Source organism: Neodiprion lecontei, chromosome 1 (genome assembly GCF_021901455.1).
Source record: "Neodiprion lecontei isolate iyNeoLeco1 chromosome 1, iyNeoLeco1.1, whole genome shotgun sequence".
Taxonomy (NCBI): domain Eukaryota; kingdom Metazoa; phylum Arthropoda; class Insecta; order Hymenoptera; family Diprionidae; genus Neodiprion; species Neodiprion lecontei.
Genome location: NC_060260.1, coordinates 9661339 through 9678293, shown reverse-complemented (window position 1 = coordinate 9678293; position 16955 = coordinate 9661339). Strand labels below are relative to the sequence as shown.

Genomic DNA, 16955 nt, shown 5'->3' with positions numbered 1-16955 from the left:
CACGTACACAGCCGATCGTTGAATGTAACAATATTACTTGAACAACAAATTTCGCAGACGCCCCACTTCTTTCAAAATACTCCCCCTTCTTTGTACAAGTCGCTTTAGCTCCTCTCAACGGACTCGATTACTTTACTTCCGTTGCGGCTTGGAAAGAAGTGGTGGGAGGCTAATATCTGTAAGATGAAAATGATCGATAAACTTTAGTTGCGGAATTGGGGGATCCGCGATATCATCGCGTCCCGGTGTCCTCAAAAAGATATTACAGTCTCTTCCAATCGCAACTGTACCTAAAAATATTGTCTATATATCCTACGACTTACTGAATTTTCAATATTCTGGGATGAAAATTGAGTGAATAACTTTGAAGACACGAAGTGATAAAAAAAGAAAAAATATAGAGATACTGCGCGATGAAAGAAGGGTATACGTATATTTGAGTTAGCGAGGTTGAATTTTTCGGAAAAAGAATGAAACAACGATTTTCACGATGTTTTATCATTTATCTTGAATGAAAAGCGATACATACATTCAATGTTTTTCCCTTGGCATTTACGGTAAAAATGCCGTGGGATCACTTTAACCCCCATTTGCAGTCCAAGGGTTAAAAGCGTCGAAACGCGGTGAATAATGATCGTCTTTTAGACGGGATAAATAAGTTGGAGATGAATTGGATCAATTGTCGAATACGTGCGGCAATCGGCGAGCGTCAGCCCCCGTAACTTTGAAAGTAATACAATCGAATTGGCCAGTTTACGTGTTGTACAACATCAACTACCCCGTTCAACACGCGCGCGCCACTTCTTGACGTGTTTAAATTTGATTTAACCATCGACCTCGGCACAAATCAAATTATCTATATAGGGGAGTATTCCCAGTGGTTGAGCGTTACTCCCCTCGATGAAATTGATGCGATTTCCGACGAGCATCAAGCCTCGCTTCAATCCCCACGGTCTGCAAAATTTTATACGCATGTTCGCACCTTTCTAATTTGAAACGACCACCATACGTCGGGTTGGTTCATTTTTTTTTTTTTTTCTTCGTGTTTTTGAAAATTTCACACATTCGGATAAAAAATTGGCACACTTACGCAGTTATTATTTTTCTACTTGACGTTGGAACTCGGGAGGTTTGTCACTTTGAAATTCTTGCTGCTCAAATATGAAGCGTCACGAAAAATCCTGTATTGTCTATAATTGTTAGGTATTCTTTTTGTGAATCGTTTCTCATAATTTGCCCAAAATTTGTTGTTAATCAAGAATATGATTCAAGACTTGCACGTTTGTAACGCGTTAGGTTGGGGAAATATTCTTAGCCAAAATCATGAAAAAATATCCTTCAAAGCCAATCTGCACTAATTGTAATAATAATAAAATTCACCCCCTCAAATATTCGTCAAGCCGATGAAAATATAATTTATATTTTTATTATATAATTTTTATATTTATTATTATAATTTTGCAAGAGAATAATGAACGAATGAGGTCGAAATGGCGTGGCATTGATGTAACGAATGCTGTGAATACCGTGATGCGAAGCCGTGATAAACTTGGACATAAATACAGAGAGGTTTCAGCGGAAGAAAATCTTGAAGAATTATAGATCGTCTCTCGTGAGAAGAAACCCCGACGCTCCTATGCGACAAGAAATATTGAAATAATATGCGAATCCATAGCAAATCGTGTTACAAACACGTTCTGTGGACCAAAAGTGTGAATAACGGTGCGTGTCTCTGTTCACCGTTTTTCTGGTTTTGAACCAGCGATTTTCATATTACATAGAAATCACTTCTCCAGAGCAAAAGAGAAAAAAAAAAAAACAACCAACGCATAATCTTATACCTGACAAAACTAACGCGCTAGTACGATTCAAATAAACAAGGTAACGGAATCCGATTTGTTTCTACAATAATTTTCGTAATCCATGGTGATAAATAATTAAAATATCGAACGTCCTCTGAATAAGCTGCTCTAGGAGAGAATCTATGTGAAAATGAATGAACGTAATTCGCGTTGATTTTTGGAAAAGTCTTCAAGTTGAAAAGACGCCAAACGAATCGGGTTTTTTTTACCTACACATCCGAGGCTGATTCACAGGGTAACGAACCTTTCGACGTAGACTTGAACGTACATCGTTGAATCTGAGACGCTGCTGTAAGACACACCCCGTGTATTATGTACGAGTACATTATCCGTACGCGTTCAGAATAGCTGAGTGCACGAAATACGCAGGTCTAATTATATTGTCGGCTACGGTGTATCATTGCGTGTATCTTATTTCGCGAATGCGCTACACGAAGTTCTACTCGTAGATACAATGCCTGTTCTGCCTTACACCGTTACGTACATTCAGCCGTTGCTTGCACGCCTCGCAATATCGTCATTCTGCACTTGGGAGTTGGTTCGCAGGTTAACGACGAGTCAAAGAATCCGCTCTATTCGCAAAGAAATATTTCGACGACTTTTCTCGCTCCGCATTGCGTCATCTTTCGCTTCTGAACGCGAATCGAGGCCAGACGAAATTCGTTCCTCAGATCCATAAAGACGACACTTATCGCTGTGCTCTCCTCTCTTCGTGTTTCGATCGTATCCGCTTCTGTGTGATACAACGTACCTAATTCCTCCCCCGGGTTCTCGGACGCAACGCCTACGCATAAAATTTTTTATTATACACAATTATCGATATCCCTGATATTTGAGGGACGAAAAGTTTGCTAACACTGCCAATCCTGGCTCAGTACCGATATGCGAATACGGGGATCAGGCTGAAGTTGGTAACGTTGATACAACGAACCATGGAGTAAAAAATCGTCAGTGTTCCGCAATTTTAAAATGAATTCCAAGGAGTTGGATTTTCGGATTAATAGTGTATTTTGTTTATAATGGTTTGTTGAATGATTTTTCTCAAACACGCATCGTTACAGTAACGAATGTCGTTTACCAACACCAAATCATCGCTGTCCCATATCCTAGGCATTCCCTGCACTGAGAAAAATCTCATTTCTTACAGTAACTAGAAAAATTCAGTAGAACAGGTATCGTTAAAAAAACAGTTTGAATATTGTTGGAATTACGAAAAACGAGGTATTTTCCATCCTTTTTTGGTAATTGGAACTTTGAAATTTCCGAATTGTTGGAAATCTGAATACCGGAGCCACAAGTTTCCGAACTGAAAGAGAATTCAGTCTTAATTCACCTCAAATAACCGGAAAGATATTATTATCGTGATCAACGTGCTGAAATGCTAATTTAACTAGGGCGGTTACGCTATTCCTGAACTACGAAACTTAACCGAGCGCTTCAAATTTATGAAACTCATGCAAATACCAACCGGTGTTGCACAAAGATCCCGCACAGACTGCGATTTAACGAGTGCCTGAATCCTCGTTTCATTCTCATTATCGTAGCGTATAACAGGTGAATGTAGGCAGTGCAAGTAAACAAAAGAAAAATTTTATCCTTGTCTGCAAGTCTTGTTTATTTTAAGCTGAGTTATTCGTTTTTTCAAATCTTTTCCCACTGTTAGGCTGTTTTATTGCCCGAATTTACGCGAAGTTCCAGACTTCCTGGTAAATTTGCGACTTGTATAATCACGCATGTACCACTGAACGTAGAAATCGCGATGTTTGTTCACCTTGTAGATACAATTTTGTAACAATTGTTTCCACGGATGCTCAACTCCTAAATCTTATGAATATGCATGTAGGCACCGAAAGACTTATTGTTACTTCTTGAGGTGAATATACATTTGTGTAGCATAAAAAATCTTTCTCGGAATATGTAGAATATAAACCGTAATTCAAATTCCTAATCAGCAACCCAAAAAACTTATAGTTTGTGTAAAACATGCGTATGTGTAAAGGGGTAACTACTTTCTCGCAAATGAATTATTCCTTCAATTTTTACAATTTTTGTTCAATCAATTTGTTTCTAACAATAATAACATACATTATATCGCAATTTAATAATTACTTTCGAGTATTGGAAACCTATTGGTATACTATCAGAAACAGGAAAAACCCGTAAAGAAATATGTGGAAAAGTTCTCTGAATATACGAGAAATGCATATAAAATAGGCGGTAAAAATACTTACCATTATGAGTCAAGGGTATAAGGTATTAAACCATTAATTGTTTTCCTTCGAAAAAAGGAAAATATTTTCACTTTACATAATTCTTATCTTTTCAATCGAACGCCTGACACAGAACTGTCGATTGTTATTGTTCACGTGGAGGGCAAAGCTTTTCCGGAAAATAATTCCACTGCGATAAAATCTGTATTTTTCAAATTTGTCAAGAAAAAAACTTACCCCAGCTCTCGAACAGTGGTCTTTCACAAATTTTTTCATGACATAATCGGTATCCTAATCCAATAGCAGTTGACAATCGGGCAAAACGATTTTATGAAAATCTGCTTCAAGGAAACAGCACCAATTGTGGAAAACGTACAAAACCCGTAGCCGATAAAAGAAGGTGAAAGTTAAGAAGAATTACTATAAAGTACAGCACTGAGAAAAATTTCATTTGTTACAGTAACTAGAAAAATTAAGTAAAACAGGTATCGTTAAAAAAAACTGTTCGACTACTGTTGGAATTAGGAAAAACGAGGTACGCCTAACCATTTTGCGCTATCGTCGATTCTTTTTTGATAATTGCAACGCAAAATCAATTTGTTCGGTTTACTCTACTTTTTTAGTTAAATAAGGCTTCAACGTCAATTTATCGTTAAATTTTCGCAACAGTTACAATAAAATATAGCAACAACGATCGTAATGAGAAAGAATAGTAACGGATACCAGACTTTCCGGTAACAGCTAGAAAACTAATTTTCATTTTCTACCTAGAACTATATTTTCCGATTTTGGTAAAAAAATGATAATAGTCAAGAACCGAGCGGTAAGCGGAATTAAAAATTTCCCTCAGCGAGGGATATAAGGCGTAAAATCAAAGAAGGACGGAGATCAGTGGTTGGCAGGGGCAACTCGAATCGAGGTTAGTGGGGGCAGCCCGCGATTCGCTCGAGAAAAGCAACAGCAGAAGCAGAATCAGAAGCAGAAGCAGAAGCAGCAGCCACCCGTAACGGAAATCCGGGACGTCCGCGGACCGACTGCGTTCGCAATCGATAACGGCGTTTCAGAGGCTTCGTCTACGTTTGCGTTTCGTCTGGTTTCAAGCGAGAATCGAACCGTTTTCATTTCCGGTTAGGAAAATCTCTGATGGACAATGGGCGCCTAGTCGCCCTTTCCGGTCGTCAGCGCTTTGCTGGTCTACCGGAATGCGAGCAGTCGTTACACGTGGAACATCGAACTTTCAATTAGCCAGCATCGTCTGCACCCATCTCTCACTTTTGCATTTTTTCCTCCTTTTGCCGTTGGGAGGAAAAGTTCCTCAAGTTTTTGCTTCATTTTTTTTTCTCCAAAGTATCCGCGTCTGTTTTAATCCGCTAGAATCGAACGAACTTATCGCTATGGTCTGAACGAATCGGCTAATTAACATTCATCTGATAATCAGTTGGCTTAACGAAGATGTCCGTTTTGACACGTCCTTTCAACGACTGAAGGACGGTTGTCCGTCATTCGCACGAATCAGGTACTATACGGTTGCATCTGGCAATATCATGTGGTTGAAGTTCGGAGAAATGTATCAGAGAAAAATGGGAACACCCGAATCATTCGAGGCTTGTAAAGTCGTAGAAAAACTGCACTGAGAGAAATTTTTAGTTCCAGTTACAAAATGAAAATTAGTTTTTTAGCTGTTACCGGAAAGTCTAGTATCCGTTACTATTCTTTCTCATTAGGATCGTTGTTGCTATATTTTCTTGTAACTGTTGCGAAAATTTAATACTTGTGCGACGATAAATTGACGTTGAAGCCTTGTTTGACTAAAAAAGTAGAGCAAATGTCACAAACTGATTTTGCGTTGCAATTGCCAAAAAAGGATCGACGATAGCGCAAAATGTTTCGGCGTACCTCGTTTTTCGTAATTCCAACAATATTCAAACTGTTTTTGTAACGATACCTGTTTTACTGAATTTTTCTAGTTACTGTAACAAATGAGACATTTTTATTTTCAGAATTAATTAACTATATTCTGTGTCATTTCCTAAACTTTCAATAACAATTCAAGCAACAGAAGTTTGTGCTCATATTTCGTTGTGTTTCGATGTCACGATCTTCAACTTCGTGAAACTTGATATCAGGAATCTCCGAGCCCTAATAATTCAGAATTGAATTACACGGATCTAATATTGTTAATTATCCTCCGATAAATTTATATATCTGTGGTGTGACGATCGTATTTCTACGAATGCTGGCAATATTTCCCGAGTTAATAATTTTTTGCGATTTGGAGTGACTTCTACAACAAAAAATTCCAAGCGCGCATCCAGAAGAATTATTTGCTCGAACGTGAACCTGCCAGACAGTTTATTTACCCGTCGAGTGTCACTCGACCCTCCACGCTTCCACTTTCTCTTATATTGCTGGCCAGATTTTGCTGCAAATGGAATACAAGGGTTCGGTAAATGCACGGTTCAGCCGTTGAAAATCGTCAAATGTTACCATAAAGTTTGAGTGACCAATATTTCTTCCACCGACATTCGTATTCAATTCGTTTGCTATTTTTCCACTCTTTTTTACGACTTCCAAATTTCATTTCATCGCAAACCCGTGGCTAAATTTTACCGAATTATCTTTACTCTGAATCAGTCCTAATCCTTTCTTCCCTAGTTCCATGATCCCAATTCCATCCGTGCTTCTGTTAATATTTTACTCAAATTTTCACTAATTTTCCATGCTACGATAACTCGCCCACTTGAAGTTGAGGATGTGTTCTGTCACCGGTTCTACGGCAAAGCACGAGCCCCGTTTCTCGCTAAGGATGGAAAGTAAGATACACAGGGCTTGTTTATGTTTACGCTTGTCTCTCCTGTTTAAGCCCTAAACTCCTGATTCCTGCCTCCTTTATTATGAGTTAGGAGCCTCGCCTCGAAGAAGTGCCTCGAGTTGATATACCTAACGCTACGTTTTTTTTCTTTGTGCCTTGAGCCAAGGATCAAGAAGCCTTCCACGCTCCCTCTTCGCCTGCTACAATTCGAAAAAGCTGAGAAATTTAATATCCTGGTCATTTGACGCAGGGAATTCTCTTCGAACCTGCGGATACTCGGTCGACGTTGTTTTAAAATAAAATATATATTTTTCTCGTTCAAAAATTAGTTTCATCTTTTCATGACAATAATACTCCAACATCAGCTGTTTGGCAATTTTTTTTTACCGAGCCTCAGGCACGTGAAGATAAAACTTTCATTTAAAACGCGCGAAATTTTCAGACAGATCAGTATCGATGGTTTTATCTTTGTTCGAATTAAAGTAACGACTCGATCCAAGTGTGAATAGGTGTCGTCCACTAACAGCGACCTCAGAGATATAAATGGGAAGTAATTCGAGTTAGTATCGATTTCCGAGACATCCGCCACGCTGCACACTGCAACTTCATTTTCACGCCCTCGCAAACACCAGGAAATTAATCCTGCATCACCAGGTGAAATTTAACCCGTGTGACTCCGGCTACTTCAAAGTATTACTATAATCTGTACGTAATCGTTTAGCAACGAAGAAAACGGAATCGAATCTCACAATTGTGCCGGAATCTGAAGGTATAGGGGTGATCGGGACGAAGATCGTTATTTGAATGTAAATTTTTTACTACCTACTTGACTGTAATAGTAAAAAAAAAGTATTCCCACTTCTGAGCTGTGAAAATAAAATCTCACTCAATTTTTGTTACCTGCCTCACTTTGCTCCGGCTTGTGATATGAATAAGTAATCAATTTCATTTTGTCAAATAGTTTTTACCTCGAGCATTCGGAAATAATTTTTTCTGTAAATTTTGCTTCATCTCGTTCGTTGTCAAGATTAATTACAAGTAGATTATCTTTTGGATTGTCCGGTGGTAGGTGGGTGGTGGAATTTGTTTCCACATATAAATTTCCATGTAGATGTTGGGAATACAAATGTCGATTTTCTTATTTCTCTAAAACTATCGCCAGCTTTCGGCAATCAATCAATGCACAGAACATATACCTTTTTTTGTATCACTGAATTTTAGAACAAGGTTATAATTCCGGAAATAGTTCAACCGTCTTACTGATTCTGCGTTCTACCGATTTATCAACTTTAACCCTTTGGGTAACACATTATTGCGCTGAGCCAACTTTTGTACGAATTTGATTACGAATCTGAAATCAGATTCTGAGAATTCAATGTAGCGGATCCAATATGGCGGACGAAAATGTCAAACTCAATCAAATCCGGTCGAAAAACTCTATTGAGAGGTTTTCGGGATCGCTGATTAGATTCGCCATTTTGAATTTTTAAAATCTGATTTCAGATTCGTAATCAGCGACCCTGAAAACCTTTGCACAGAGTTTTTGCTTCGGTTCTGATCGAATTCGACCGCCAGCGAGTATGTACGATATTACGATTCCATTTTAGCATTTCCCAACAGACTGACAAGCAGCATCGGGGAAATTTAATTGATACTCAAGTACTTGCGATACCACGCGGCTCAACACAGCACATTATATCTGTAGATGTGCCTACATACATACCTTAGAGTGGTGGTAGAAAACCGGAATAGCCGATTGATAGCGGTACAAAAATATCGAATTTTCAAAGACGCGAAAATCTATTTCGTAGAATTATAAAAATGTCGAAAATTCAAGCACAGAAAATTGAAAATACGGTAGATCGAAGTACAGAAGGACAAAATATAAAAAGGTCGAAACATAGAACGGCAAAATTCATAATCTGCGTATGATTCTATGTATTATATTATCCAGACAAGTTACGACGATTCTACATTTTGTCATCCTATATTCTGATATTTCTATTTTTCTACTTCTTTACACTTCGAGTTTCTTCATTTTTTAATTCTACAAATCTGATTTTCGCTTTACAAAAATTCGAAATTATGGCTCTCGTATTTCTTGATCGTTCTATATTTTTTTTAATTTTATTCCCGACTCGACTGTAATGTTAACTTTTTTGCCTGAAAAGTGGGACGAAAGTAGCATATTATTCCCTTTTAACGCAATTTGCGGGAATAATCTTCGTCTTTATTCCCTTATTACATAATCCAGTATAATCACTTTACGTACCGAAGCTCAAATGAAAATTGACGAACGTTCATTTCATCATTTACGAGCTCGACATTGACTAATGTCTCTGAATTGAGCCGAAGAACTTTGCTCGTTTACAAACCGGTAAGAAAATCACAGGGAATTTGTATGAATTATACAATAAAGACACTGAGATTGTTGCATCGTAGATACAACAAGTACTCGAATTTAAGTAAAAATGTGCGAGTTTCGCACAGCGGAAAAACTTGATCGAATCAAGATGTTGTGCATCATGCGAATAGTTCTTTTTCCAGTTGAGTCCCTTGGGCAAAATGTAAATTAAAAGTGAAAAAAAAAAAAAAACAATTGAAAGCAGGGATCATCTTTTAGCAGTTACGATTAACGGTGAAAAAAGTTCAACATACGAGTATAGCCTCGTCGAATAGACGCAAAAAAGCTCAACTTCTTTGCAGCCCGCACCGCCGTAGATATTCTTGCTTGATACACGATAAGTCGATTAGCATAATCGATTCATTGCTTTGTAAGTATCCATGCCGAGCATCTAGCGAATCTTTTTTTTCTCCGCCGTCATTACCAAACGAGCTTGGATGTTTTTTTTTTTTTTTGCGGAAATTGGCGAATGCGCAAAGTTTGTTTTACTCAACTATTCTGAACTTTTCATTCGTAAAAAACGAATAAACGAAGCACGTATTACGATATTTGCGCGATACACGAAAATTGCCTGATTCAAAAATATTGTGCCAAAACGCTGTTTCCATTACTCTAGTATTCCAGGGTTTCCCGACTCGCATCGGCTGCCTCGTCTTTACTTTTGAAAACTTTCTTGCATAAATAAACGCAGCTAAATTGCTGAAGACACAGCTCAGAATGGTAATCGCAAGCTGTGCATTTATTAAACGCTCCTTGCGTAAATTAAACATGATAATTATTACCATACTTAATTCGAATACGACAGTCTGAAGATCGTGTTTAAATTGTTCGTCGCACTCCATCCGGACAGGTTATCCACTTTAAACGACTCTATTATCTTTCGGTATTCGATTGCAATAATTTTCTATTAGTTTTTTCGTTCTGACAAGGAATATCCCCAAATCCGTCTTTGAGATGAAACGATCTAAAGAAATTGCATGAATCTAGGAAATACCTCGACTTTATTGAGGAAATTTTAATTTCATCTTTAGTAAATATGCTTTTAAAAAGGTTCTTCTTCGTTATTTCAATTTTCCTGTAGAGAGTACATTTTACGAATAACTGACGATGATTTTTGATGTTATTCGTTCGGCTTGCTGTAGCATAGCAATAATCACCGTCGCGTTGAAATATATAAAAAAGAAAAATGATTTGCAGCTCATATTTAATCATCTTACATGGAGACATAGATTATAGAATGTGATCCGTCCAGATTATGTGTTATAAGCCAAAAAATTAAATATGCAAAGTGCCGTCTTTCATACAACGAATGGGTATTAAGTTAAGTTAAAAAAATATTAGCTAATGCAGTAATTGGACGTATTTCATTGTTATCGAGCAGGAGACGTGCAGATATAAAGTAAACTGCAGTTGTTGCGAATTTTCTATGGAGCTTTAAATACTGAAAAAATAATTCAAATCTTGTAGAGTGGGATAAAAAGAACACAACGTTACTTCGAAAATCAACTATGTAATACTGTAATACTGTATACGTATATTGAAACCCTTGTATGAAAAATAGAGTCGTCAAAGTACGAGCCCAAAGATTTTGTCTCGTTAACAATTACAGTCGAATCAATAGAAATTTCTGCGGTACGTTAGTTGAAGAATTTTGTTCAGTGTAGATAATCCCAAGTTTTACATTCCTTCCGGAGACTGTGCGAACATATCCTGTACGAGAAGTACTGTCCTGGTTCGAGCAAGAATTTCAGAAGTTTGGATTATCAGCAAAAGCCCCTCTCAAGATCGGAGGTTGATGAGGAACCGAAAACTTGAAAGGGGTTAAACTTGTTAACTCGACAGAATTAAAGTTTTCCGTACAAGCAAAAGTACGCTCTACGAGCTGTATTGATATGGCACCAAAAATCTTTGCAACTCTCAACTTTTCCTGTTACGTTGAGAAAAATTTCATTTGTTGTAGTACCTAGAAAAATTGAGTATAACAGGTATCGTCAAAAAACTGTTTGAATATTGTTGGAGTTACGAAAAACGAGGTACGCGTAATCATTTTGCGCTGTTGTCGATCCTTTTTTGGCAATTGCAACGCAAAATCAGTTTATGGGCATCAAAAAGTGGGCTAGTCGAAAACCTGAAGTTTTTTGAGATAGGAATTTTAAAATAAGGAATGATCAGTCTAACGAAATTGGGATTTTCGATAAATTATCCAGTAGAATAACTGTTTTCCCGAAAGTTCATTTAATCAAGCTCTCTTTTATCCCAACAAGTAATTTAATTACAGTCTGCATTCCGAATGAATAAAACATAGCATATGAATACATAGAAGAATGAAAGTTCCAAAATTAAAAATTGCGAGCTGCTAATACTTCGACCAGCCAAAATTCCAAAAAAATTATTCGTTGAAAATCAAAGTTCAGATGGGGCGAAATTTTGATCCGCAAAATGCCGAAGGACCAGAATCTCGAACGGACGAAATACCGAATCTCCAGAAAATTTGGGATTCATAAAATTCGTCAACTCGATGCTAGTTTTATCAAGATTATCTGTGTCATCAGAGAAAAAACGAATTCGAAAAGGGCACGAGTCTGACATTTCAAAAGGCAACTTTTTGACTGTTCGGTATTTTAGCAATTCAATATTTTTCCCTTCGTAATCTTGCCTATTCTTAAGAAAAAACAAAAAAAATTGGGTACATATTTATTTATACATTTTTGCGTTCTCAATTTTTAGTTTTCTACAAGACAACTTTTCGTATTTATGGTCTTTCTACTTTTTTAACTTTCGATAATTTGACTTTCGAGATTTCGAGTCCCGTTGACTTTTTAATCTTTCGAATTTTTGTACCCAACTCGCTTTTAGATCGAAGGCCGGAAATCAATTACCTCATTACGCACACTCGACGAAGTGCGACTATGCGTCAGTGATGACTGCAGGAATAGTGGGGCGATAATATAAAGTTAGATGAACGCGTATTAAATAAACTTCAGATACAGGTCCTTTGAAGTTCTAATTCCGTGCAAATGTTTAAATCTCACCTAAATAAATATTGTACATTTCGAAACTTGCAAATATAGGTATTGTAAAGATGCAACGCGACGAGGTCTTTAATGTTAGTTTGAAAAATGTGATATTTGTCATTCGAAAGTGGTTAATTTCCAAGTAAATTTCGGAAATCACTCGGAAAATGAGACTCACAATCAAGCCAATTGAGCAACCTCAGTCGAAGCACCGTTGCTGGGTCGTACGATTCATCATAATTTTCATTCATTTCACGAATCTTGGATCAAGAGACAAGCTCTGCTAAATGCCACGTCAATTACTCTTCAGCTCTAATAATGCCCTGTCATTAATTTTCAGGAACAACCTTCCGTGCTCCAAATCTTTACGTATATCAAGAGGTGAGTGGCTCATGGATAGTCACAGGATGCATTCAATTTCTTTATTTTCATTCCACTTGTAATCTTTTCTCTTTCGTTGTATCTGTTAAAATTCCTGGCCAAGGCTTCTAAGGAATGTACGATTAGACGTCGCGTGGTATTTTCAGTAATCGGCTATGTGTGAGGCAATAGATAAGGTGTCAAACCGAAAGCGAGTCTATACCGTGACGTACGGTTCACTGATCACCATTTCACATGGATTGTAATAGTGAGAAAAATTTCATTTCTTACAGTAACTAAAAAACTTCAGTGTAACAGGTATCGATAAAAAAACTGTTTGAATATTGTTAGAATTACGAAAAACGAGGTACGCGTAACCATTTTGCGCTATTGCCGATCCTTTTTTGGTAATTGCAACGCAAAATCGATTTGTGAGGTTTGCTTTACTTTTTTAGTTAAATAAGGTTTTAACGTCAATTTATCGTTGTAAAAGCATTGAATTTTCGCAACAGTTACAAGAATATATAGCAACGGTGATCGTAATGAGAAGGAATAGTAACGGATACTAGACTTTCCGGTAACAGCTAGAAAACTAATTTTAATTTTATACCTAGAACTATATTTTTCGATTGTGGTAAAAAATGAAAATAGTTAAGGACTGAGCGGTAACCGGAACTAAAACTTTCTCTCAGTGCAGCTTCACTCAGGATGTTAACCTGTTAACCAGTGGTTGTTGATGACCCCAGCCAAAAATTGCTTGCTGTAACGAAGCAATTCTACATTTTGACTTGAATTTTTTTGGCTATTCACTCAAGTGTGTTTTGCGAGATAAAGAAGGTCGCAGCAACAATTTTGTAATTTTAAGGTAGTAATATACAAGTCATATTTTCAATCTGTCAAGTCACGACAATCTCGATTGAAAACCCTTAAATCACGAATGAGCCCAAGCTGCCAGCTAATCGTAAATGTTAACACGAGACAAAACGCTGTGATATTATTTCAAAGCGACACCGAATCCGTTATTGGTTTTACATTTGCAATGCATGTTTCATTTCATGATTTTCCGAATTATCGACTTTTCATCTCTGTTCAAATATGACGCTGTACAATGTGATTATTACGAACTTATTAATGAACGAAATGTCCAAATTTAAAATCAATCATACGTATGGTTGTTAGGGTATCAATTCAGCTTTGTTATAACAATGGGCCCGGTTCAATACTTGAACAGGTTCGCGTTGATGGCGAATCGGGAACTCACTAATGAAAAAGCTACCTTTTGATGAAAATGAAGGACCTCGGTGTTACAACGACAGCACTGAAAGCCACGTTTCGGTGAATTATCCTTTTTTGCCCGCAGTAAGCGGATCCTCGTGAATCTCTTCAATTTTGCACATCCTTATCGACACATCCGTACAACGTTGGTTTGAGTTCCAATGTTCCAACTGCCGCAAGAACAATCTGTCAACATACACACATCCATGTGCACATATCACAGTGCGCGGAGTTCACTGAACTAATGCAGAGTTCACTAACACCATCGCCTTGCGCAGAAATAAATTAGAACCATGAACATGAATCATGTTATACGTGAACCATTTCAAGAACCACCACCTCTATCAGAAACAACACATTAACATCTCTGTAACGCGTCGGCGTGACCACGATTGACTCACGATCGTTTTTAGGCAACCCTTAAGGAGATACGCGATCGAAACTTTATGATCTTTTAATTTGCTCGAAGTCTAAACTCATAACGAAGCTTCATAGAACAAGTGGTCTTCACTTTGTTTCAATCAATGTGCCATACGTGTCCAGATATTATTCAAACTGAAGTGAAGAAGTAGGTTTTTTTTTTTTTTTTTTCTTTTTGGTGAAGTTGCTTGCAGTACAATTTTTGTCAATAAAGTTTCAAAAAAATTTGACAATAATTCGCGATTCAATATTCATTGCAATTCATAAAAATTTGTGTGAAAATTGTCAATCGCGAATTATTGACACAATTAGGTGGTAAATTATTGAATCGCAATTTCCGCAGCAACTTTTGTTCCCTGCGCTTCTTTGACGAATAGAAAATTTTACCAAATTTTTACGACAAGTGTAGTGCTGCGGGGAGCTTTTTGATAAACACCATTTTTTGATGTTATTTCAATCGACTTCTTTTAGGAAGATTCATTACGAGTTTAAGTTTCAAGTAAATCGAAGAGTCATGCAGTTTCACTGATGCATCCCCATAAAAATACTTTCTTAAACACTTGATCTTCTACGTCTTGATTCTTACAGGTAGACTTAATTTTCTTCAATCTTCATTTATCAGTTTGAATTTTTCATAAATTCATGCCAAATTCATCCGTAGGTCATTTTATACAATTTCAATATAATTTAAAACCCTGGTATTCGAATTGATGGTAGTTTTCTACTCAAATTTAAGGCATGAGAGTTAGAGATAACATAAATGGTTTAAGAATTCTAAGGATTAGCAAAGTTCCGGACTTCACAGAACTGCATTATCAATCGATGTTATACTTTTGTTCACAATAATAATTACTAACTTTGATTTCTCAACTTCTTATGCAACTTGTAATCTCTTTCATTAATCCGTTATCCATCGTCGAAGAGATCATCGATATCTTGAATTGTTTTCTACGTCGCATCCATGCTTCATAAAAGTATCGTAGTCATACATTATAAATCATTTTTATTTTTATTTGCAATTGATATAAAAAAAAAAAGTTGTTTTCACTGCTTTTTTTAAAATTGAAAATCGTATTCTTATCGAGTACTTCATGGATGTCTGTGTTAAAATAACTATTATATTCGAAAACATGAGAATTTTCACATCAACAATCGGGAATTGTTAGTTTGAAAAGAGTTATTATTCGTTCTGGTTACTATCAATATTTTTAGTCAACTTTTCTACTTGTTTATATTACATACTCGGAAAATAAATCAGAAAAACAATACCTATCTATTATGAAACGAAGCACTAGTTGAGTTATTATCTATCACGGAACCGCAGCTACTGCACCGGAAAATTGCGAACCAAATGTGTACCGCGATATTGCCAAAGTTGCAAGTACCCGAATACTATAGGATACCGTATAATCAATTACTTGAAATGTTGGCTGACTGTATTATAAAATAATCGTGATATTTTCTCTAGATGTAATAACGTTCGCATAAACTTTCATCATTTTAACCAAAATCTATTCATATTTTTCTTCAATATTTATGCCTTTCTTTATTTCTTCGTCCGTTCTTTTTTTTTTCCTACACCATTCTTTTTTTGATACAACGTTCTTAAAAGCTTAAAATGAGTAATATGCTTCAGCGTTGAATCCTCAATATCAATTTCAAAACGGTATCCTTCCATGATCAATAAGAAACAGTATTGGACAACAAAGGTTCAGAAAAAATGTTTGTATGTGAGGCATTCCACCCGAAACCGACTCACGTCCTGACCTTCGCCATCGGCGATTTTATTCTCTTTTCAGCATGATATAGAGTGTACAAAAAATCATCTTTTACCGAGTTATAGATTTTTTGAACCACTTTACTGCTCCCAAAGTCGCGAAAACACAATTTTATCATGAATAACTCCAAACGATTGGCTTTCAAGTGTTTCTCGTGCATTTCTGATTGAAAAAAAAAATTATGAGATCAAATGGAAGTCGGCAGGCTTTTGGTGTAAAAGCTACAGGCGAAACGAGTAATTGAAAAGTGAGAAAAATCGAATTAAATGTAGATTTGAAAAATACAAATTTATGTTCTATTCGTTTTCTGTCTCTTTTCAATTACTTGGTTCGCCTGTAACTTCTAAATCAAAAACTTGCCCACTACCATCTTGGTCCCAAAAATTTTATTATTCAACAAAGAATTCACGAGAAAAATTTAAATTCAATCAATTAGGGTGTTATCGTATTTTTTTTGAGCTGGAAAAATCAAACCCGTGGTCCAAAGAATTTTAAACTCGGTCAAAGATGATTTATTTGTACACTCTACACCGTACTTAAGTATAAACAAAATCGCTGAAGGATTCGGTCAGACGTAGGTTGGTTTGTGGCGGAATACCTCATATATTTTTAAAGAATTTGAGATAATTTCTAACGACAAATCACGGGATTCCAAGAGACACCATATAAATTCAACCATTTTTTTAGAATTTAAAAATCTTACGTGGCTTCGTATTACGAAACTTCGTGCAGTTTAAAATTATTTCGAAAGAGTTTGTGTATTTTCAGAAGATTTCAAAGAATTTTAGAAAAATTCAAAGGATTTTGAAAAATTTGTCGA

The 16955-nt window shown here is 36.5% G+C and overlaps 1 protein-coding gene across 3 annotated transcripts in view; it reads left to right on the top strand.

Annotated features, from left to right (window-relative positions):
* The window catches only part of LOC107219263 (prolyl 4-hydroxylase subunit alpha-1), a 146199-nt gene that overhangs the window by 45155 nt on the left and 84089 nt on the right, over window positions 1-16955 (top strand). The gene's annotated exons all lie outside the window — the stretch shown is intronic.